At 45.2% G+C, this 23,823-nt stretch overlaps 1 protein-coding gene across 9 annotated transcripts in view; it reads right to left on the minus strand.

Moving 5' to 3' along the window:
* GRIN2B (glutamate ionotropic receptor NMDA type subunit 2B) overlaps positions 1-23,823 on the minus strand; it is a 216,179-nt gene that overhangs the window by 183,551 nt on the left and 8,805 nt on the right. The window contains exons 1-2 of one of the 9 annotated variants that reach the window (XM_066183546.1): positions 16,142-16,269; positions 15,925-16,052 (exon numbers count right to left, since the gene is read on the minus strand). The exons of 7 other annotated variants lie outside the window; for them this stretch is intronic. The gene's annotated coding sequence lies outside the window, so the exon portion shown is untranslated. Of the gene's footprint in view, positions 1-15,924; positions 16,095-16,141; positions 16,270-23,823 lie in introns of those variants that run through there. One more of the 9 variants, XM_066183547.1, reaches the window with a different exon arrangement.

Here is a 23,823-nt window from a genome sequence, read left to right on the forward strand (position 1 = left end):
GCTCATTCCCAAACAAAATCCAGGAGACTGGTGACCCAAGAGTCCTGTCTGGGGCTTCAGTGCCAGAGATGCCAGAAATCTGGGATTCATAGAGAAGTCCTCACATGTGATTTTGAGGCCCCATGCCCTTAGACCAGACCATGAGTTACAGCAGCCCACAGCTAGAAGCTCTCGAAGCCAGGGGAAGAAATACAGCTGTGGCAAGTTCACCACAGTTAGTGACTCTCACAGGTACCTCTGAACTTGCAGTATCCCAGTATTTGCAGGGAAAGGGAGGGAATTTTGACATTAAGTTTGGACTAAAAATGTTTCTGCCTCTGAAGGTACTCCCCCTGCCTGGAAAAGCTTCTTGTACCCTGGAGGCTTGTTTTTCTGTCAGACTTAACAAACTGCACTGCGCCCCTCTCACCTGGGGGGAACACAAAGGGTTTTGAGGGGTTCTGAAAGCCACAGTGTAGTTTTTGTCATTGACAAATTTACAGAGAGAAACTGCTCTGCTTTGGGGGATTTTTCTGTTGAGCAGGGACAAATGATGACAGCTGGAGTAGTCCTGGAGTCAAGAGAAGTGATGTCCACCCTGACTCAATTTCTCCCTTCAGTTCCCACCATTTCCTGGGTTACACTACCATAGAGCAATGTTGAAAGATTAGTGCATTCCCAATGCAGAATTAATTATAAGGTAAAATAAGGGTGTGTATGTATTTTTTTACATGTCCTCACATGGTATATATTTTTTTATATATAAACATAAAGGATTTCTTAATATTTTTTTAAATATAAATTTAGAGGGTATATATGCACTCCATCACATCTTGAACCAGGAGACAGGTCTGCATTTCTTTGAAAGTGGAACATAGGTGAGAGAAGCAGCTCTTTACCCCTTTCCTGTCAGACCTGAAATGGCACCAGTTCCCAAACACACTAAATCCATGTATTCCTGAAAATGGGAAAATTCAAAAACCATCCTGGGAAAAGTTGGAGACAACATTCAAGTTGCATCCCTTTTACATTTAGGATGGCCATTAAAGAAAATCAGCTTCTAAGTTAGAAAACCAAATATTACTGCTACACCAGGGGCCAGCACCCAGCACAAAGCAGCTGTTCTCCCCACCAAGAGTTGTTTCTGGGGTGGAAGAAGAGGCACGACTCAGACAGTTGGTGAGGGCTTGGTGGATATAGTGTCAGGGCTGTCTTAACGCTGCCCATCTTGAACAGCTGCAATAGCACTGAGGTGCTAGTCCTGCCTTTTGAAGGACTTTTGTACGAGGCTGAGGTTATAGTGGCAAATAACAATCATATTAAAGCAGTCAGCAACAGTCTTTACCTAGGTCTCACCCTTGTCTGTATACAGCAGTACTAATATTGACTATCCTGAATAGCCAAAGATTATATGCTGCAAATATTACCCATCCCTAAAATGATGTAGATAAAGCAAACCCAGGTGTCTATAAGAACTGCCTCTCCAAGTGCCTTGAGCACACCACTCATACCCCTCTAACTTCCTGGGGCTACGCTAACTTTGGGCTTTTCATGTTTCTTCTACCCAACATAGCTTTGATTCTTCTCCAAGCCAGGTCCAGGGCACAGTGAACTTCATCCCCATGGGGTCCCCAGTTTCAAATAAAAATAGATTTTAAATATCAGCCCTTAGATACCATCCTTGCTTCCTGCAAAACCTCTCTCACACAGTTCTGTTCAGGATGACACCGTGGCAGGACCTTGTTTCCCAGCCAGGAGGCATTTCTGCACACAGCCATGTCAATTGTTGTATTTATGAAGATGCCAAAGTATATTAAAATTCTCAGAGGTGTTTGCACTATTCATTTCCACTACCACTGTGCCAGAGGGGTGTAAACCCCTTTGATCTGATGTGGCAGCATCTTAAACCTACTTTGCACAGGTGCTAGCACCTTTGTGAAGCACTGCATACCACAGGAGGGGGTTCATGATCTACATACAGAGCATACATCCAGAGAGAAGCGTCTTGCCACGCTCCTAGTGATTTCTCTCCAGGGAGAAGGGGAAAAGCTGGAATAAATAAGACACTTATGCATTACCAACTGACTACACTGTTGGTGTTGCTCTGGGATCCCCTTCCTCTTGTTTATACTTTATCTTCAGAGCCCGCAAAACTTCAGTGACTTCCCACCTCCCTGACCATATTCCTAGCATAGCCCTGTCACCACTTCATCTAGAGTTCCAGGGTACTTCAAGCAAGACAAAAAACAATACCCATTTATCATTCCTTCTTTCCTAATTAAAGAAATCTGAGGGCTCAACAGACCACAGCTGAGCTCCCAGCCCTGGAACTGAGGTGAGTCAGTGGGCAAGTTGTGCTGCCCTTCCAATGATCTATCCAGGCAGACATGGCATGCAGCTGAGGAACCATCCTCTCCAGATCCATCTACCTTCCAGCTTCCCCCCACTGCTAAAATTTTAATTTATATATAAAATTCAATTGCCTAAAAGCACATATTTTGAAAAAAACCCAAACAGAAAAAACCAAAACAAAACAAAAACAACAAAACAAAAACAAACCCAAAAAAACCCCACAAAAAACCAAAACAAAACAAAACAAAAAACACCACCACCTCAAACCCAAAATATCAGATACCCAGACACTAGGGAAAGAAAAAGCACTCAGGCAGTGCATCAACTCCCTAAGGGTTTGAGTTACTGCCAAGATGACATCTGTAGGGAAATAAGCCACCAGATGCAGGAAGTGGACTACAGGGGCCCAGAGCAATGGGGAGGGGAGGGAGGGGAAAAAAAAAAAAAACAAGAGTGAACAAGAGAGAGAAATAAATTGAGAAATTAAGCAATCTGGTTTGTTCATCACTAGTTATTCTGCTTTACAAAACTTACAGGCATTTTCCACTCACTATCTCTCCTGAAGCAGTTTCCCAAATGTCCCAGTACCCGCTTCAAACCATCTAGCTTGCCATACTCCAGCCCAGCAGATTCTCAGCCAAAAAGGCTTCACTGCCCATTGTATCAGAGAGGAAGAAAAGCTATCTCCTCAAGGTAATGTGATCTATGGGTTCCCTCACTTCTTCCCTCTACCTAGAAGGACCCCAGTCCCCTCATAAAGAAAAATAATCTCATACACATTCCAGCTTTCAAAGCAAAGTATCTTCCCAAGCATCCCTTTGGTAACGTTGATCCTGTCTCCCTCATGCCTTCAAGCCTATTTGGTGTGAAGAGGGGATACATCCCATGCCAAGAGAAATGTGAAAAGAAGAGGCTGATGCTTCACCAGATGGCTTTGGACTTGTCACAGCAGGGAGAGAAACATGCTTGAAAAACCTGGCCCTGGTACTAACCATCATCTCCTGGACTGGTAGTTCAGGACAGCTGGAGCAGCTGGGGCTGAATAACAGATGTGAGATGACAGAAATGTGGAGCAGCAGTCACACAGGGCAAACATGGAGGCAGTAAGAACCACAGGCTCCCTCTGGGACTGCAATGACATGTTCAGCAGACAACACATTTAGAGCAAGAGCAGTGGAAAAGATGCACGTACCAAAGAGTCAAGGGAGCAGGGTAATGAAGAGTCAAACCATCTGACCACAGCTTACAATGAACAGCATCAAAGCAAGACAAGCAGTGCACGAAAGAAGGGCAAGGTCTAGGGAAGGTTCTGCTGCATAAAACATGCAGGGCCTACAGAGGCCTACCAGCCTGCCTACAGAGCTCACTGGCCCAGAAGAATTTACCCTCCGCAACCCAGCATCAGCCCAGAATAACCACTAGTGGCAGTTCTAATCCTTGTTTCACAGAGCCCCTCTAAGGGGCCATCTCCTTCCACATAAGGCCTGAAAACTCAGATGACCACCAGACAACTGTACTTTGCACATGTGAAATCTTTGTACCTGTGAAACCTGTACCTGTTGTCCAGCACCTAAAGGAAGCAAAGGAAGGTCCTTGTCTTTTCCCTACTATTTGCTCTGTTCCAGGAGACAACTCTCTGCCATTACACAAAGTACCATCTGATGCTGAAACCTCACCTGGAGATACCCCTTTCTTTTTTTTATAACCTTCACTGGATTTTTGGTTTTGAAAGGCCTCATCCCAGCACCAGGGTATCAACCAGATGTCAGCAGAGCTGACACAGAAGTCTGCTGCAAGCAGACAACTGGTGGGACAAGGGGATCCCATGGGGATGGATGTGACCATGGTTTCAGTTGGATGACTGAGCCCATGTACCCTTTTCCTACTAAAGTTTCAGCCAGAAGGGGACTAAAAGAAAAAAGGACTGCCCCACAGTCACAGTCTCAGAGCAACTGGCAGATATGCTAAGAGTAAAGCAGATAGCTCTTGCAGATAGAGCTTGCATCACAGACAGAGATGCTTTGCCTTTTCTTGTCCTCAGGTGCTTCCCACTCCCCAAAAAGCCAATCAGCCTGCGTCCTTCCTCTAGCAATGCACACTTTTCCAAGGAGGTGGCCGTGCACAGTTAGGTGTAGGCAATCCCTCCACTCCATCACAGGCTGACATCCTTGCCAGGTGCAATGCATACACCCACATACCCATGAACAGTGATCAGAGAAAGTGAAGAAAAGGTAAGGGAAAGGAAACAACAGAGTAGAGAAAGGAAGGACAAAAAGAAAAGTAAGCAGTGAGAGGGACGGTGGAAAGAGATAATAATGGGAGAAAAAGTGGAGAGGGAGTTACTTTGCAAGCGGTAGCTAAAAATCTCCCAACGTTTACAGCAAATGATGCATGAAATACACTGTCAGAAACATGATGCCCAAAACCTATTGCTGCTAAATATTTAATCTGATTGGCAGGAAGCCGTTTAAACCTCAGTGTTTGGATCTCAAACTTCTACAGAGCAACAGGTAAAGTAAATACATCAATATGTAGTGATTCACCATGGGTGCCACCAGTCTTTCCAACCTGCAGCAATGGGCAGGGAAAATGTTGTCAAGTTGTCAATGGATATTAACAACATTAGAAACAGGCTAGAGGAAAGGCACAGTTTATGAACTTTGGTCCCACTGCAACCTAGAGAAAAGGGGAAGGTGGATATGCCAATTGTCTTCTTCAGAAATTAGAACACACATGCTGCTGCAAAGATCTCACACAATGCAGTTCACATCCCTCAAGCACAAGAAAGCCATGCAGAAGCATGGTACACCAAATGCTGCAGCTCTACTGGCTCACACTTCCCTGCATGTAATCCCTGAAGCCAATTTGCGTGCAGACCAAAGGCTGCCTCCAGCAATCAGCTTCCACCGTTTGTCGAGCATGAAGCAGGTCAGAACGTCCTGCACATGTGTGCCCCAATGCCAGCACAAGAATGCAGCGGGGCAGCTAGGGTACAGGCAGGTACACAGCCCTTTAGGGTAGGAAACCTGATTAGCTGCTACTGCAGCATGGTGAGGGGACACAGGGTAGCCACCTGCTAAGAAGGGCTTGCACACACATATGTTTACACACCCAGTGCAGTCTCCCACTTTGCTGACTCTACCCATAAAACTTTCAGAGCTGCTGTGGTCCATATTGGCTCTGGTGTCCCTGAGCCAGCAGCTGAGCTATGTTCCCAAACAGTGGCTTCTTGTGCATTGCAAAGGAGGAGGATTGTGTTTAGACAAAAATTTTGCAGTTTAAAAGTACAACTCCATTCTGATTTAGAGTCAAACCTGGCCACTCAGAGGCAGTCTGGGGAAAGAAACAGACTTTCTTTCCAGTCATTTTGTATTGTCCAAATCTACACATTTCTAGAATGAAGGCATCTAGAAGGTTGTTTATTTAGATAAAATGGAACATTTTAGATTTTCCAAAACTAACAAAGGTAAAAATATTCAGCTCTGCTATAATGAGTTTCAGACCAAGTTCCTCACCACCATTCAATATTCCAGCAACAGGAATACAGCTCTTCCTAAGAATTCTACAGATCCAGGACATGTGGTTGACTCAGTGCACTGGCACTGACAACTTACTAACTCCATGACCCAAGTTGCTACCTTCCAAAAAAAGAATAAATAGATATAAATAAATACCTAAGAAGTGGAAAGCCATGACAGAAATCTAGGGAGAAATCAATATTCTCCATACTTGTTCAGTAGAACGTGGGATTTTACTGTATCCAAAACCCTACATCACATAAAACATCTCCAAATCTAACACTGGCTGCAGAGCATTGGAAGTCTGGGATGAGGGCTTCACAGATAAGACAGCACTGAGATCGTCTCTAGGCACAGATCTTGCAGATCTTCTGATAGATTCACCAGCATAAATCTCCCATCATATTCCCCTTTCTGTATTTCTGGCTGCTTTGCTGTCCCTGTTGCAGCTGTTCAAGCAGCTGACTTCATCAGAATATGCTTTGTGAAGTGCTTTTCTGCTCCGTATGGTGCTTTTGCTTGCTTTCCTTCCTTCAGTAAGTGCCAAATCTCTGAAGAATGCCCAGGCTAGAGCTCTGAAAGCTAAGACCAAGTAGGGTAAGTATGATTCTGTGGCATCATCAGCTGAAAAGTGGCACCTCACAAGCACAAAATAAAGTGTGACTTTTGAATACAGCTGCACAGTGTTCATCATCCCAACTCACAGCAGTACAAGTAGGCTAAGTGACTTGCTCATGGGCTCTGACAAATCCTGCTACTGCTTAAGACTTGTCCAAGCCCAACTTGCCAGGCTTGTGAGAAGGTACTGTGGGCAGCTGGCAAGGCAGAGGAGACCTATGCCTGCATTTCAGCCACTCCAGCTGACAGCCTGACATGCTATCCTCAACCAGCAATGAAGGTGGGCTTGCCAGACCACTGAACTGCTGCAGAAAAAAACTGCTGGGGCAAGGAAGAGAAACACTGACCTCAGCTCTTGATTAACTAAATAATTATTTAGTAGCCAATTAATTGAAAAGTCAGATAGGAGGACCCTGATGATCTGCCTCCTATCTTTGGCACAAGTTGAGTCTTCCCAGTAGCCCAGGACAGCACAGCCCCACATTTGCACACAGTGCTTCAGCCTTTGCCATAAAAAGTGCCCTTAAAAATCTGCAGCAAGAACCCATTTCTCTGATGCCGGGCTCCTGTCACTCTATGAAAATCCTCTTAAAATTGCCCAGGAACTAGCTGCGACACCAGGACACAGTCACTGTCCTACAGGGAACTATGCTGAAGCACTGATTTTACAAATGGCCCTCCAAAGAGGTATCTCAAAAGAATTCATTTAGGATGCTGTTCACATCACAGTCAACACAGCTATCCACCCAGAGAGACTGAAGCCACCAGCTGAGATACTGCACCAGCTAATGGCTCTGTTTCTTATCCTCACTTCTTCCTTCCACTTGGAAAGGCACTCAGTCTTAAAAGCAGATCAGGAAACTAACATTTCCAGGTATAAAATACTTCCATGTATGAAATAGCCTAGCCTGTGAAAATGGGCTTTATATGAAAAACATGAAGAATTTTTTTAAGCACAACTGGGTGAGAAATACTGTGATAAGAGCTCTTGCTTCAAATTTTCCCATGCCTGTCAAAATGAGGAGATACAAAACTGCACACTTTTTAAAACTAATTAGGCTATTTTATTCCTCAAAAAAACATTCATACCAAAGGGGCAAAAAACCCCAGCTAATCCACACTTGGTTGAAACGAACTTCTCACTGCATTTTTTGTAAGAAGTATACATTTTCTCCACAGTCCCTCCGTTGCAAAAGACAGCATTCAAACAGATCTATAATCAAAGAAAATATAAACAGAAACATTAATAAGCATGTTGATACACATAATATGAATAAAAAGCACGGAAAAGCACCACAGCTCTATCTTGTTCAGAAGCTCAAGTAGATTTTAGAGGCTTCAAAATCACATGAAAATTTACTGAATCAAGATCAGTGACAAACAAGTGTCTAATGTCACCCCTGGCCATCTACATTCCTAACAACTCCCCCACCCCTCCTGACCTCGTTTTCTCCCAACACTCAGGCTTCTTCTTCATACAGGTCCTACTTTTCCCGGCTTCAGCCAAGGGCCCACTTTCTTCTAGATCTGCCCACAGTGACTAAAGGGAATAATTGGCCCCCGTCCTCTCTTTTTAACAGTCCTTTACAGAATTGCTGTTTGGTTTCCACCCACAGTTATCTTTCCTCTAGACTGAACATGTTTGGCTCTCTCAGCATTTCTTAAAGGGTTGAGTGTCTACTGTCATCTACCCCACCCTCGTGCTTGCTCCCACTTCACACTGCAAGCTCTCTTTTTGAAAACACTACATCCTGACATGAATGCAACACTACACATTCACAGACAAAAGGACAAGGGAGAAATTATCTATGGGTCTTGCAAATCAGAGGGGAAGGACTTCTGTGGGAACACCACACCCTTTTCCTCCTCCCCAGGACAATTCTGGACACTACTTGTAGGAAAGCTTCAAGAGTCTACCATCACTTCCCTGGAAACAGTACTTCAGCTTCTGCCACATTTCACAGCAGGAACTGTGCTGTCTATTCAGCACTTTCTTTTGTTCACTTGCTGCTACTGCTTGGCTACAGCTACATGTCAGTCTCTGGTTAGGCTCCTACGCAACTCCAGTAGCAGTGCAGAGCAGGCCTCTAACCAACAGCCATCTGACAACACTAAACAATCCCTCCTTCTATTTCTCTCTCCTCTCTTTACATTCTTAAGCACACACTTTAAGGCAGTCATCACATCTCTCTTTCAATTGTCATTTGGCCAAGCTAAACGTAATTAGTTACTTTAATCATCCCTCTTAGATCAATCCATCCAGCATCTTAATCATTTTTGTTGCTCCACTGATTTTTTTCTAATATGCTGCCATCTTTAGGGCACTAAGTTCTCCAGAAATTAGACTAGGTACACTCAGATCAGGCACATGAAGAAAACGTGACTAGAAACATGCAGAAAACATTTCCTTGCTTCAAGACAAGTTCTGTTTATGCAATCCAGAAATCACACCAGCCTCTTTGCTGCCGCATCATACTGTGAGTGCATATTTAATTTGCTAACTGGTGTAACCCCAGTGTCATTTCTAGTATTACTGCTTTCCAGGGGTGTACCTCTCATCTCTGCTTTCTTTCTGTTGTAAGTGTATATTAGAAAGTTGGCTTTTCGCAAGATGTGTGCTATATGATTAATAACATTGTGGTAAGGATATAAGTTTTTATTTCTGCTATTAGTAAAGAAAATTAGGCATAGTGGTAGTAGTTGATATAGTATGCTTAAATTGTCTGTTTGGTTGGGATACCATCCAGTGAACATGTAAAGAATATCCTGCTATTGATATACCAACTATCAGCATCTACCATCTGAAGAAAGTATGGACCAAGACCCAAGTTGGAGGTGATGATGAAGATACAGCCAAGAAACACGCATGCTCTAAAAAGGTGGACCCAAGGAGGGACCATGCTAAACAGTTCCTGGAATATGGAAACTAGTCTATGGAAAAATATGAATATTCAACAGACTGATGGAATAGAAAGGGCATTTAAAGAGGCCTCTGAAATAGCAGGTTGTGGACTTGGCTGAATGCCAAGTCACCCAGCCGGCCATACTTCATTTTGCTTAATCTGTTTCCTAATTGTCTTATTTTTTATTATTAAACCTATTTCTTAAAATTTACCAGGAAAGTGAATTCCATTTTTCATATTTCCAAGCACAGTCTGATTTTAACTCCTACTATTCAATTTACTATCCACCCTGTTAATCCCCTAATCCTATTCTGAGGTATGACTGCTTAGCTTGCTACGTATCTCAAATCTCTTTGACTTCCAGTGGAAATACTCTCACAAAGCAAGGCATGGGGTTTGTGATCAGAGTGAAGTCAGGGCATATCCCTAAATTTACAAGACAATATGGATTCTTCACAGACAGGTCACCATCATCAGTCCCTCACCAAAAACTGCCAAAAGGTTTTCAAGGGCTTCAGTTTGCTTTGGTGGTGACCAATGCTGGGCTGCTGTGTGACAGCTTTGCTCCTCTCAGAAAAAGCAGTGGGCCCTGGAGACCCAGGCAAGGCCCTGTGACAACAATTGGGAGCACTGAGCAGGTGCTGCTTGAGCATCGCTCCAAGGTACATTTCTGTACACTGCCTTTCCCTGTGCACACCCTCAAAGTGGGCATGGCATCTTCCTAATAGTCTGAACATCAGCTTCCTCCAAACAGTGGTGCCTAAGCCTTCCCTCCTCCTTCATTCCAAAGAGGGGGGAGGTGGGAGGCTACTTCAAAGCCTTTCCATGAAACATCACATTTGTGCAAAGCACACCAGATGCTGCCTGAGCAGTGAGTAGTCATAGAAGCAGGACCTGGGTGCAAAGAGTGTTTTTTAGGATGCAAAATGAAAAAAACACCCTTTCCTTTCTCCAAAACTTCTCCTTCAAAACTCTTCTCCTGCCCTTAGAGCTCCCAGACACCAGAGCCTCCAACAGCTCCCAGAGTAGTTCAAAGGCACTGAGACACAGTGGCTTTGCCTCCCCAGCCACACTAAGCCACTGCCCTGGCTCAGAGCTGTGCCTTATAGAATGATGTCAAGTTGGGCTTGTCCAGACTGTAGGCGGAGAAAAGAAGATGGAAGAACAAGAGAAAGATGGGGGTGGGTGGGGAGCCTGCCCTGGGCAGCATTGATTCACTGCATCCATGGCTGCTCAGCTCCATGAAGGAGATGCTGCTCAGCCCAGTTCAGCTTCTGATAGCCACAAGGCAGCTGTGGCTCAGCAGTGTCTAAATTAAGTGGGGCAGTCCATGACACTGTATCTCTGACTGGGTCTGCTCCCCTTCTCCTCTGGGACCCAGATGAAGGGGGCACATCTACCACACCAAGTGGGTTGTAGCACTAGCTTCCCTCTTCAAAGAAAAGAAGTCCAAAACAAAGCAACAGCTACTCCCTCCCACCCTCTCCCATGAATACATACTGCCACTGTGCATGAATGCGTCAGCTCTCTTAGTCCTTCATGGTACAGGTTTTAGCAGGACCAGAGTGCAATTTACAGCCAGTGAAAGTCCAAGAAGATGTATAAGTCTGTCTTCTGGCCACAACTTATTCTCATAACCCCTGTCAGCCCACTTTGCCTCAGCAGCATCATTAACATTAATTTAACGATTAACTTTCCAGACTCAGAAGGGACAAAGGAAGCTTAGCACAACTCAAGTCCCCTGAAAAGCCACATGTGTGAATTGGCTGGATACATGACAGTTTTTAGCACCATGACAACGATCTTTATAACAGAATCTGTCTCAGCAGAGAGAGAAAACGAAGTGGGTTGCATAAAAATACAAAACTATGTCCATCCTTTGTATGTTCAGAAAACATTAGATGGCACAGATACACACATACACCTTTCCCACACTTCGCACTTACTGAAGCCCAAGCATCCTCCAGCTGGAGACCAGTGTGCTTCTAGTTGAAAAGAAAGACCAGACCTATGCATATATCTAAAGCAGAGGAGTTCCATCCAAACCACCTGACTGTATCTCTGGGCACAGACCAAGGATGGCTGCTTTCTGCCAAATGCTGATCAGCATGTACTAGACCAGCTCAATCAGGATGGAGGTGGTCAGCTTGGCTTCACCTAACTGCAAGCTGACTATGGCAAAGAGAAAGCTTAGTGTGGCTCTTACCTTCCCAGTCTAGCACGTGACAAGATGATTGTCAATTACATCTTCTCCAAGCACTTCAGTTTTGCACTGAGGAACTCCATCCATTCAGCGCACGACAGGTTCTGGTCAAGGTTCTACAGCTATTCCCCAGTATGTTCTTCTGTTTACTGGTATGAATGTTTCATGTCTCATTGCCAGTTAAAAGAGGCACAGCTTAACATCCTCCTCCCAAGTGAAGCATACCTTCTCTTTACATTGCTATTCCAGTATTTCATGGAACATACAATCTTCAGATTATTTTATCCAAGTTCTGTATTTCTTTGGCTGGTGTAATATATGTGGCATTTCAGTAAAGCCAAGGTTCAGGCTGAGTATTTTGCATACAAACTCTTTAAATCCCAAGGCTTCAACTAAATAAAACACATAGATTTGTCCTATGCAGGAGGAGCACTGGACCAAATACTGTCTTTTTGCCACTAAATATTTAGACATCCTATAAGGAAGTCAGAAATTTTAAAGTGAATTTAAGTCTTGAATTTTTTTCCTCTCCCTCTGTATCTCTGACAGTAAAATCAAGTTCTATGATTTTTCCATCAAGTGTTGTCCTGCAACTTTAAAACCATTTTATATTACTCTTTCAAAGTAGTTCAGATTATGAGAAAACACAATTAATTTGCTTCAAAAGTCTCAAATTTTGTTCAAATGGAAATTTCAACTATGCCAATACAGTCATTTTAAGCAGTTCTACCAGAGAGCATTGATTTTTCTTCCCCAGGCACAGTCCATGAGGATTTGGGGGAGCAAACCCAACAGAACTTAATGTGATCCCCAACTGAATGTCAACTAGATTCTACACCTACTCCTGTTTCATACTGCAGGAAAAGCAATACATTACATGATCAAGAAAACACCTGAAAACTTATATGGAAAAGAAGTGTTTAAGAATCTGTTGGAGCCTTATAATCATGCTATTTAACATTCGAGAAACCTGGAAATCATCGAACACAAGGACAAAAAAATAGCACCTTTTGCGCTCACATGAAGCATGAATGCAGCATTCATTGCAGGCACTGAAAAGCAGCCTAGACAGTACCTAAATAGCTCTTTATGATGTTTCTCCGGTGACAAAAGTGAACAAGTGTATAAACAAAAATATTTTGAAATGCAGCTGATTCGAATAAATACTGGAAGCCCTTGCAATCTCATACCACAGAGCAGACATCCAAAGTCAATCCAGTCTGATGCTGAATACACAACCAGTGCCAAGACTCCCCATTTCAAAGGGACAGTGGAGCCAGTCTCTGGGCTGCAGCTGCACCCTTGTACAGGTACACATTGCAGTTTGTCCTGCCATAGTTGCCAAACTGCCCTATCACAGAAGACTATCACTTCAGAGGACACATAGATTTCTGTATTACCCTGTGCACTTTAAAGGACCCAGACTGTCAGGGCAAACCTTGTCTCTAATTTTGTGTTTTGTTTGATTTTTATGCTTCTTCATGCAAGAAGTATTTTCTTAGGAAAGATGTGCCTTGACGAAGATGGGCAATGCTTCTAAATGCATGGAGGAAAAATGTACGAAGACATATAATCAAATATCATTCTTAAACTAGCTCCCTCCTGGGACACAGTGGTGTTAGAATCAGCAAGCCCTGGCCATCTCTCCTTAGCCTGTAACATCCAGAGAAACAGGTCTCTGAGGGGTGCCACAGACCAGCCCTATACCTGGTCATGTCAACAGACCTCATGCACCAACTTGCCACTGGCTGGTTTGAAAGCAAGGTCTGAGAAATCCATAAATCATGGCTCAGCTCACCTAATGGGATATTAGTGTTACTTGCAAATTCAAATCACGTTTGAGAACCATTTACATTGGACACACACTAAGGGATCTCCAGGCCTTAGCGCTCAAAAAGAGATGGACTGTCAGGTACCCAGTTTTCTTACAGAGAAAAAACACAAGACAGAGGACCAGGCTTTAGGAGATTTTGGATTCCTCATGGAGCATGACTGTTTTCCAAACTGGGTGGTAAAAGAGTAATAATTTATACACCTCATGTCTTTTCTAGCTCCCAGCCCAGTACATCCTTAAAATGTACACACGCAGAACAAAAGAGGTAATTTAAAAACTCATCTTTAAAAAGCTCATCTATGTAGGCTACCTTTGTAGTCAGTAGGGCTTAGCTTTTCTAGAGGGCAAGCTGGAGCACTTCCATGGGGCTCCTGCTCTACACTACCCTTTGAAGAACCTGGTCTTTCTCCAGTGACTCCCTGGAGTTCTTCTGGAAACAAGTCTCCCACAGCCAGTTCACTTCTGGAAGCATATAAAAGTCAAACATCTCACCAAGCTTAAAAAAGTAAATGTATAATGAACAATAAAAGGGGATATACCAAGGGATATGAACTGCAGGAATAAAAATCTCAAGTGATTTTAAAGATCTGGAGACAACTGTAAAGAGCTACCTGCACATTATAGGAAACAATAAAAATTTTCACTGGAGCAGTAACTCTGTTTTCCTGTCACAGAGTCCATAGTTCTCATCCCTCATCTTCATTTAAGAGCACTTGCTTGAGGATCAGATCTCTGTTTTCCAGGAATTCATCTCCTCTTGTCACTTTATTCCCCACCTGGAATCAGCACTGGAGCTCAATGCTAAATGAAACATTTTGTTGTCATGTCACTAGGAAAAAACAAATGCATCCAAAGCAGAACAAGAATAAACCTGCACTGACTAATTTGGAGGAAGAATTAGCTCCCATGTCTCAGAGGACTCCACTGCCTCTGGGCTAAAGAGCCTGTACCTCCATTTCTTTCATGCTGAAGTAATTTCTCTTTTTATAAGTAATTACTTTGTATTGGGCCAAAGAAACAAACTACCTCCACAGCCCAGTCGTTAGAGCACTCCCTCTCCAGCACAATGAATAGGCATTTATATAAAGTAGAACAGTTTCCAACTGGAAAAGTTCCAACTGAGAAAGCATTACTGCAGAGGACCCAGTAGTCTGAGCCCTCATCTTGGCTAGGACAACCTCAGGGACAAGACCCCACTTCAAAGTATGCAGAATAAGGATGCGTCACACAAAACCCTGTTAGTTTTCTGCCCACCAGGCTGCTAGCTATTCTATTCTCTGCTTTTTCATGAAAACACATCAAACACTCTAATTAAGCTCAGTGCAGAACTAGCAAAACCTCTGAAATTACTTTTTCTTTTTCTTTTTTTTTGTAGGGCAGTTAACCCATTTCCAAACCTCTTCTGTCAAAAATATTAATCATCTCCTCTAATGTCAAATGCTGAAGTCAAGAATTAATCTGTCCCAACAAAAAAACCATACAAGATTACTAAGGCAAGACATGTCATTAAACAACACTCATCTCCTATGCATCTCCTGGTTTCTGAAAGTTATTATGCTCTCCAGTAAGAAAAAAGGCCATTGCACAGAAAGGGTTGCTCATGTATGATACCCTCTGTGACATCCAGCTGCTGCTTCAGAGAGCTCCAAGGTACAGGCAAAGTTACTGCAAAGTTCTCTGAATCCTGAAGTTCAGATCTTGAAGCATGATCCTTGTCTCTTTTTCTGAATCCCTGGTTAGAAAGTTCACCAACTTTCAAACCAGGGATTCAAGGAGATTTCTGCAAGAGCCACTGTATCTTTCAAGGCAGCCATCCCACAGCTATCCTATTTTTCTAAGCTACTTAATTTTTGTCTCCTGTTTAGGGTACTGGTGCCCCATCACTTAATGAAATTATTGCAATGTCTTTTCTGAGATTCTATTTATACCTTCATGGCATTTACCACTATTACTTTCAGACTGAGTCTTAAAAGCTTCCTTCCAGAAAGATAGTATCGCAGACCATATCCATGCTGATTTTATACTTTGACTTTCAACATTTCAGGACACTATCTATATAATTTCAATTATATATGATAGTCACCTTTTCAGTAATAAATTAGAGGGTAAATTCCAATTGCACCAAAAACGTGGAGAGCTGAAAGGGAGAAACTATGAGAACAGATTATGTCATTCTGTCGCTTTCATTAGACTCTCCTTTGGGGATTGTCAGCCTCTGATGTTTCAGCTTGCCTCTGCCGAAACACACGTCTGACAGGAGGGAATCTCCCCTGAGATACTTAGGCCACTGACTACAGCAGCCAGAAATAATAGAGAATTATAAAGGAGGAGAGAGAGGGGTGCAGGGATATGTAGATCCTTCCCACGTGCTCTCCACACAAGTGTATGCCTACGTGCAAGTAGCCGCGAGTTAGTGTGTTCTAGTGCATTTCCTCTGCCAAAATGCACTTCAAATGCATTTCTAAGCAGAGCCTTGTGACAGAAATTCCCCGGAAATTAAACAGCATCCTGCTTTACCTGGCACAAAGAGATTTACAGCAGCAACCCTTTCTCCATCCTCCTCCTGGAGCAGGTGGCAGCATCCTGACACTTTTCCATGCAGCAGTAGAGCCATTCTTCTCACTGCACAGGCTTCAAAACCACTGCTGTGAAGAGATGGGATTGCCCTTGGCTTTAGGATCCTGGCAGGTCTTCTGCAATTCACTTCCAGGTGGTATTGATTCCAAACCTTCACCTTTCCCATTTCCAGCTGTGAGTGGCAGAAGTCTCCTGACACAGGGAAACTACAGCCCCTTGCTACAACAGACTTCAATCTCTAACCTACTCCTGCCCCCCTGTATCCTGTTAAGGATGGCCCACAGGCAGAGGTAACAATACAAGACTACTGCAATCTTAGGCTATCCATGAGGCTCTTATGCCTATCACCTGAAAATAATTTCCTGTTCATTAGGCAATCAGCTATGAGTAGGACATGGCATTTGCACTAGTAAATTATCATCAGGTTGGTGACACCAGATTTTATCTTCCTCAGCTGGCTTCAAGTAGCCATCTCACCTCCTAGTCTGTTTTGAAGTAGTGAATTTAGTAGTTTTACATTTGTTTCCTTTTGAAAAATTCTCCAAATTCTTCAGAGGTCATATGTGCAAGAAAATACATCCATGTGAGAGAGTTGTATATATTATCTCCCAACAGTGCATAGCAACCCTATCTAAAAGATTAGATAAAGAAGCTAAATGAAATGTGAAATCCAAGTGTAATAAGACAGCATATTGTGTCTTTCCTCCATTTGAGTCTGCGTGTGTCCTGAACACCTGTATAGAAAGTTCCTGATTCCCACAAAAAAAAAAAAAAATCAGAGGTCAGGATTACATGCTTGTTACTCTTTTATAAAATAATGTAATCCACCAGCAGGGCTGCACCACAGTCACCATTTCTGCTGATGCACAGGAGGATTTACACTGACATAAGACTTAGACCGCATAGCACGTTCCCAATGCTGGACAAACTCACAATTTCAAAACAGCCCTTTCAGCCATCTCAGCTACTGACAGGGGAATCTTTACTGACCCGAGGCAGGAAGATCCCTCACACAACCCACTGCCAGAGCTGCTCATCCAAACCCCAAGCAAGCACAGGAAGCTCCTCCAAATCAGAGCACAGAGATGTGACTGTGAAGGCTGGCTAGTGAAGCAATGATCTTCAGAAGCCACAATGCTTGTATCTGCCTGTATCCCATTTTATCTTCTGGAAGCAGCAAAGAGGAGTAAACAGAAGCTATTTTTAAACAATCTCATCTTGCAAGACAAAAGAATGACATCATGCAATAGCAGGGTGTGAATTTTCACATCATTCAGTGTGACGGTAAACTTTCCCTCCCCTTGCAGTATCAGGTTTTGGCACAGTAGCTATTCAGATGCTGTGATAGTGTAAAGCCTTGAAAGCAGTAGTCACAGACAGGTAAGGATTCTGAATGAAAGAGACATGGTCTTAATCTAAACAGCCCAACTTATCCCAGGATTCAAGAACTGTGCTTGTAAATGCTAATGCATCATTCACACAGGACATGTTTGTAAGCGTCTTCTGCCAAATTTTCTATGCTGCAGCTCTTGCCAGTCCCCTGGACAGTATGAGTTGTCACAACGTACCAGAGGTTTTGTAAACTAGGCATCTTTGGGGAGCCCCTGATACACACAAGCTGTGCCACCAGTCGATACCATCATTTTGACTTCTACAGGTACCATATGAGATTTGTTGCACAGAGCCAAACCCAATCAGGTTCTTCCAGTGGGACAGTCTCTCCCTCCTGCACACAGGACAAATCAACCTCATTATCTTTCTTCCAAAGTTGTTTGGTTAGGCATGCAAATATCATGATCTGAGGTTCACTGGAGATAGACTTTATTAGATACAAAATCCTGATAGTTCAGCACCTACATCTAGCTTTAAATATTGTCAGTTGCAGCTAATCTGCCAAATTTATCAGCTCTTCTACTGTCACTAAAACATTAGTGGAGTAAACATTTAATTTGATTTTTAATCTGCATTCTCTCTGCTTCATCTTAAAGTCATTTATTTCCTGATGTGTCCTCTGTGACTAATGAGAATAATTGGCCCCTGTCCTCTTTCTGTGACAGTCTTTCATGTATTTGCAGACAGCTAAGGATCCACCCACAGTTGTCTTTTCTCCAGACTGAGCTTCCCGGGGTCTCTCCCATTCTTTCTCTTCAGGTCTTGTTTTCTCTGCTCTGTGATCATTATCTTAGTTCACTCCCGCATATTCCCCCCAGTCCTTCCCTCTCTTAGAAGTGCTGCCCTCAAACAGAACATAGTTACCCTAAGCAGAGCTAAACCACATTCGTAAATAGGTTCTATACAGATCATTTCACTATTTTGAACAAACAGGGATTGTATACAGAGCTCACACATGGGCTGGACAGTGGGTTTGGAGGAGGATGGTGGTAGCTACACTGCTTCATTTCTTCATCTGTGGATGAAAATCCAGACTGAAAGTACAGTAAGCAAGAACTGTCCCATAACTAAATAGCTACACGTAGACAAAGCAGTGTAGGCTGCTACCTTGAGAAGTAGTCACATGGATCTTGTCACATGGACAGTTAATTGGAGGTGAGCTCCTACAACCCCAACCTACAACCCCAGGGGTGTGCAGGAGCGACAGAATAATATCCCATGGATTATTCAGGCCAGATAACCTCGTGGCCCTGCACCTGTTTTAGTGGAGGAGCAATCAGTGCAGATAAGCCACCAAACTTGAAGATCAAATTCACATTTTTCCCCCTGGAGTGTTTCATTTCTATAAATGTTTCAGCACAGCCTTGCACACCTATGTTAGTATTACTGTACTTTGGGAATACAGAAATCTTCAGTATGCAGAGCTAGCAATATTACCTTTTACCTGAGCTACTTTCAGTGAGTCTTTTCAGTTCTCAACCTTCCTTGCGGATGGGGTTTGAGGTATAGAGAGTGAATGCCGCAGAGATCTCTGGCTAGTATCCCTTTCACTTTGAGCCAATAACCACTCTCATTCAAAATTTCTTTTTCCCCAGATGTTTAACCAATTCATCTATATTGACATATCTAGATTATATATATAGATATAAAACACAGTCTCCAATTGCTTGTGTTAGAAAGGGAAGAGAGCCACCCAGCACACTTTGCAGTCTAAAAATACCAGCTGTATTGGGAAGAATGAGCTGGCAGTGAGTCTCAGAACACACACCCTTTCACGCTTCACTTTTTTGGGGTATGGAAAAAGAATGTGCTTTCAAATTAAGCATATTCAATGTATATGTAAAAATTTTATGAAGAGAAGTCTGTCTCTTCTCCTGCCCAGAGTCAGTGTTCTCTTCTGTTTCCAAGAAAACACTGAATAAAAGGCAGCCTTGCTTCGAGTGGTCCAAATTAGCCATGTTTTGAATTGAATTTGAATTTGCACAGTTTGCACACTGCCTTGTGCCACGCATTTGTTTCTGAGTGCATAGAGAGAGGATATTTTTTCTCTTCAGTGACTTCAGGCACATGGAAATACACCACTTGATTTGCACAGATCACCACCCTGCACTTGGTCAACTTTTACACACACCAGTTCACACTCTGATGTACAGTTCTAGCTCGGAGCTTGTGGTTTGCAGCTTAAGAAAACTATGAACTCCTGAGCAATAAAGGATGGGTTTGCTTGGATTTTTTTTTTTTTCCCCAACATGAAAGGTAGCTTTAACATTCAACCTGATCAGATCAATCTCCTAGTTCCCAGGCACTTAGCACCATGGCAGTAACTCTGCCAGAGCTACCACCACTCCATACCTATTAGGAACCTTCTTTCCTGTCTTTAAATAAATAGACAAGCAAGAAAGGTAGGTCAGAGGGATGGTGGAGCCCCCTTTGTTGTTGGAGAAATAGGTTTTTTAGTTCCTGTTACAAGGCACTTTGCGGAACCAGAAAAACAAAACTCAAAAGAAGGGACAAGGCAGCAGTAGCAGGTGGGCCATGCTTATCTTCAAATATCTTATTTTCCTCTGATTTCCTTTCTATGTATTTCAGTGCTGTGATCTTCATTCATTTTACGCAGGGAGGTACCCAAGGCAGCAGCGAGTCTGACTGCAGCAAAGCGACAATTAATAAGTTGACTCACTTTGGTGTAAAGAGTTCTTGTGGATGGGTGGACAGAGGAGAGATCGGGGTAATAGCAGGTAACTGATCAGCCATGCTTCTGCCAACCACTTTGTGCTTTTTCTCTCAAGGGTAAATAAATATCAAAGAAAGCTAATCACAGAATTGCAGAAGAGTCAGGCAGGCCTAGAGCCCTGATGTCAGGCAGAGTGGACACTACAAGCATTCCATGGTGGATTAGGCAGTCACAATACACTGAGCCATCTTGCTCAGAAAGATACTCTAGTCCATCCTTCCTATTAACTAATCCATTTTTTTGTGATTAATTGCAGCTTACACAAAGAAAAATTTAAAAATTTAAAAAAAAAAAAACCTGCATGTTCTCCAGCTGCAAGGTAGCTGTCTTTCACCACTGCCCACTAAACCCCGTGGCTAAGTAGGGTGAGTACAGGCAGGATAGAGCTGAACTCTCCCTAAAGGCCAAGAAGATTAAACCTCTAGGGACCAGTCATCAGTCTGGACTATCTCATAGGCAATTTCTGTGCATCCTAAGGATGGGAATGTGGAATGGAGCCCATTGCAGATACAAGCAGTGCTATCTGTACAGTGCTCCCACCCTCCGCCAGATTGGAGGAATGAAAAAACAGCACCAGGACTCAAATCCAGACCTCCCACATGGTACTGCAGAGAGACTGATTCCTGGTGCCAACCCTGGCAATGTGTATCCAATGAGGAAATCAAAGTGCATCTCCACAGCTCTGGCACTAGAAGCAAGGTCCACCTGCCCTCTTCCAAACCAAGCACAAAAAACAGCCCCAACAAGATGAAATATAAATTAATTCCATCACCTTTCCCCCCTGTAGGTTAGGGTTTGGGGATCAGGTGCTGTTTCATAGGTTGATAGATTTTTTTATACAGGGACAGTTAGTAATCTGAAATGAGGATAATACAAGTCAAAGCATCAGTTATTAAATGGGGATGGCAGCTTGGGATTTTTGCCCCTGTTTTGCCCCTGATCTCCGTGATCTCTCACATGATGTTCTAGCATGTACAGGTGCAACACAGAACTCTGCCATTGTGCTGGTATCCTGAAACCCTTGCCCAGAACAGGATGGCTGAGTGCTGCTGCTGCTACCTTCCTTTGCTCAGCAATGGTCTCACTGGCACAGCGATCACAAGAGGCACCAAGACTGACAAAGGCTGAACTGGCTAGTGCAGCAGGTGTGTGCCAACAGATCAGAGGCCAGGGTCCCTGAAAAGAGGAGCTGCGGCTTTGACCGTGCTTCCTTCCATTTCTCTGCTGAGATCTGCCTCTGTATAACAATGGCTGAGCCAAGAGAAAGCTGAAGCAGATCTCACCATCCCTGGGCTGTTTCCAAACTCTGCCCTCAACCTATTTCGTCATATCCCAACCCTCTGAGACCTCCGCCCAGGACTGGGAGACAAGCTGATGTGGTGAGGGACCAAAGAAAAGCAGGTTACACCAAGGCAACAAGAGCTGCTGCTTTGGGGTGGCGTGGGTGAGCAGTTGAAAATTGCCCATACCCACACCTCCCCTCTTGAAGAGCACCCTGCACCCACGAACAAACTGCTGCTCTCTACAGAGCTGCAGCTGGGGCACATCAGGTCACCCAACACAGCAGGGTGCTGTGTCCCTGCTCTGCTCCCCAGGGCTGTGGGGTGTGGGACAGCACTAGCAACCCATGAGCTGGGGGTGTTGCATACCCAGCCCTTCCTGCCTGCCCAAGGGGCAGTTCAGGGGGGATCAGCTGCCTCCATACACTGCTTGCAAAGCCTGAGGTAGCTGTGCTTGATGGCAGGGAAAGCAATGTTAGTGGGCATCTCCTTTTGCCCATACTGGAGCTTGCAGAGAAGATGATGAAAATGTCACAGGCACAGGTAGCAGCCAGAGAGACTGGGCAGTAAAGAGGAGTGAGGATGAGGGCCAGTGCTCCTGGCCCCCACGGCTGAGCACCAAAGCTTTAAGACCCCTCCACAAGTCCCACCTGCCCTGCTCCATCTTTGCACGAGCCTGGCCCTGGTCATGGCAACGAAGGGCTGTGGCAGGGATGCGGCACTCGCTCGGGCCGGGTGCCCTGCTGGCGGGGCTGGCGGCTGTGGCAGGCAGCGGGCAGACAGGGCTGGGCACAGTTCTCTCTAAGGGTGCAGGCAGCCTGGCCCCGCTGGCGACGGCTGCCACCCTGGCCAGGCACCCGAGATAACCTTCCCCTCTGCCGTCCGATGTGCCTGCAAAACCCAGAGTAGAGGTCGGAGGGGCAGGGACTGAGCCCACCCTCCCCTTTCTGTGCATCCCCCTCGGAGTTCGTGCTTTTAGGGGTTCTCAGGGGTAAGAGATGGCCGACGAAGGGGGCTACAATCCCCCACCAGTTCGGTGCTGTGGTCCTGGGAAATCCGGGAGATGCGAGGCCTGAGAAAATCCTTCGGAAAACCGGGGAAAGGCTCCCACACGCCCTCCTCTCCGCACAGGTAAACTTTCAACTCCCACTTGCGGCGAAGGAGGGAGAGCTCAAGCAGGGAGGATCCAGGCGCGGATACCCTGGGAAGCCTTAGATATTTATAGAAGCACCGCCAGAATATGTCAGGAAAGGTGGCTCTCAATCCCTTCACGCGGAACCCCTCCCGGTTTTTAACAACAGGCCGACAAAACCCCCTCAGAAATGTGGCAAGGAGCTACTGGAAGGATGCGAGCAAACGAGGTGGTAGGAAAGGCGCGCCCCCGCCTCTGCAAGCTCCGGATGCATCAAGGGCTGAGAGCGCCTCAAGGCTGCCTCACCCCGCAGCAGGGCTGGAGGATGACCACCCTTCTTCCTCCCTCTGCTGTGGGGTGCGCCTCCCGCTCCTCTTTGCCGCCCCCCGCCCGCTGCCAGGCTTCCGGTCTGGAAGGGAGAGGCGGCTTGGGGGCAGCCTGGGCGGGGGGCTGGCGATGCGGGTGAGGGTGCAGGGGGTCCGCCCCCAAGGGGGGGCTGTGCAGAAGCTCACCCCTGCCCCCGCCCCTCCCGGCGCGGGGGTGTGCAGACCCACGAGTGACGGGCGAAGCGGCTCGGCGGGCACGGGCTGAGGCTTAAAATAACGCCGAGACGCGCAACACCTTGTGCCCGGCGCTCCCGCACCCCCACGGTGGCTCCGCTCCCTTTGTCTTGCCACCATCTTACGGAAAGACTCACATGTCACGTTACGGTCGGGATGTACCGGTATCTCTCGCGTATCTACAGCCGAACAGCTCGATAGCCATTTTGCATCCCTCCCGAGTGGGCTGGGGAAGGGGCTGCAAGGCGAGGTGGATGGGGAGGGGGAGGGATTGGGCGAGGCGGAGAGGGGCCACGATGCCCGCTGATAGCAGCAGGGGGACGGGCATAAATTAAAACACGTGAAGTTGCCTGAATACAGCGCCTCGTAGGTTGAGGCTAAGTCGCTTGACGTGCTTGGACTTAAAATAGCCCTCCACCTCCACGCAAGCAGGCGCACTCGCCCCGGCGCTGGGCGGACTCCTGCCGCGGTGCCAGGGGCGGCCCCGGCCACTCCCCGGGCCCCGGCCCCGGCCCCCGCGTTAGGCCGCTCACGATCGAGAGGCCGGCGTGGGTTTTCAGTAATGCACCACCCTCCTCGGCAACAAGCGGGTTTCTACGTCCTGTTGTTCCTGACGAGCTCTGCTTTCACATCAAAGCATGGCAAGGAGCCGCGGGACCAGTGAAAAGGAGGAGGCAGTTTGCGGGTGGATGGATGAAAATTATTTTCGTTTTCACCCCTTTCCAAAGCCGTGTTCCTCCT

This window comes from Chamaea fasciata, unplaced genomic scaffold, assembly GCF_029207755.1.
Source record: "Chamaea fasciata isolate MVZ Bird 193981 ecotype frontalis unplaced genomic scaffold, bChaFas1.0.hap1 SCAF_5, whole genome shotgun sequence".
Lineage (NCBI taxonomy): Eukaryota > Metazoa > Chordata > Aves > Passeriformes > Sylviidae > Chamaea > Chamaea fasciata.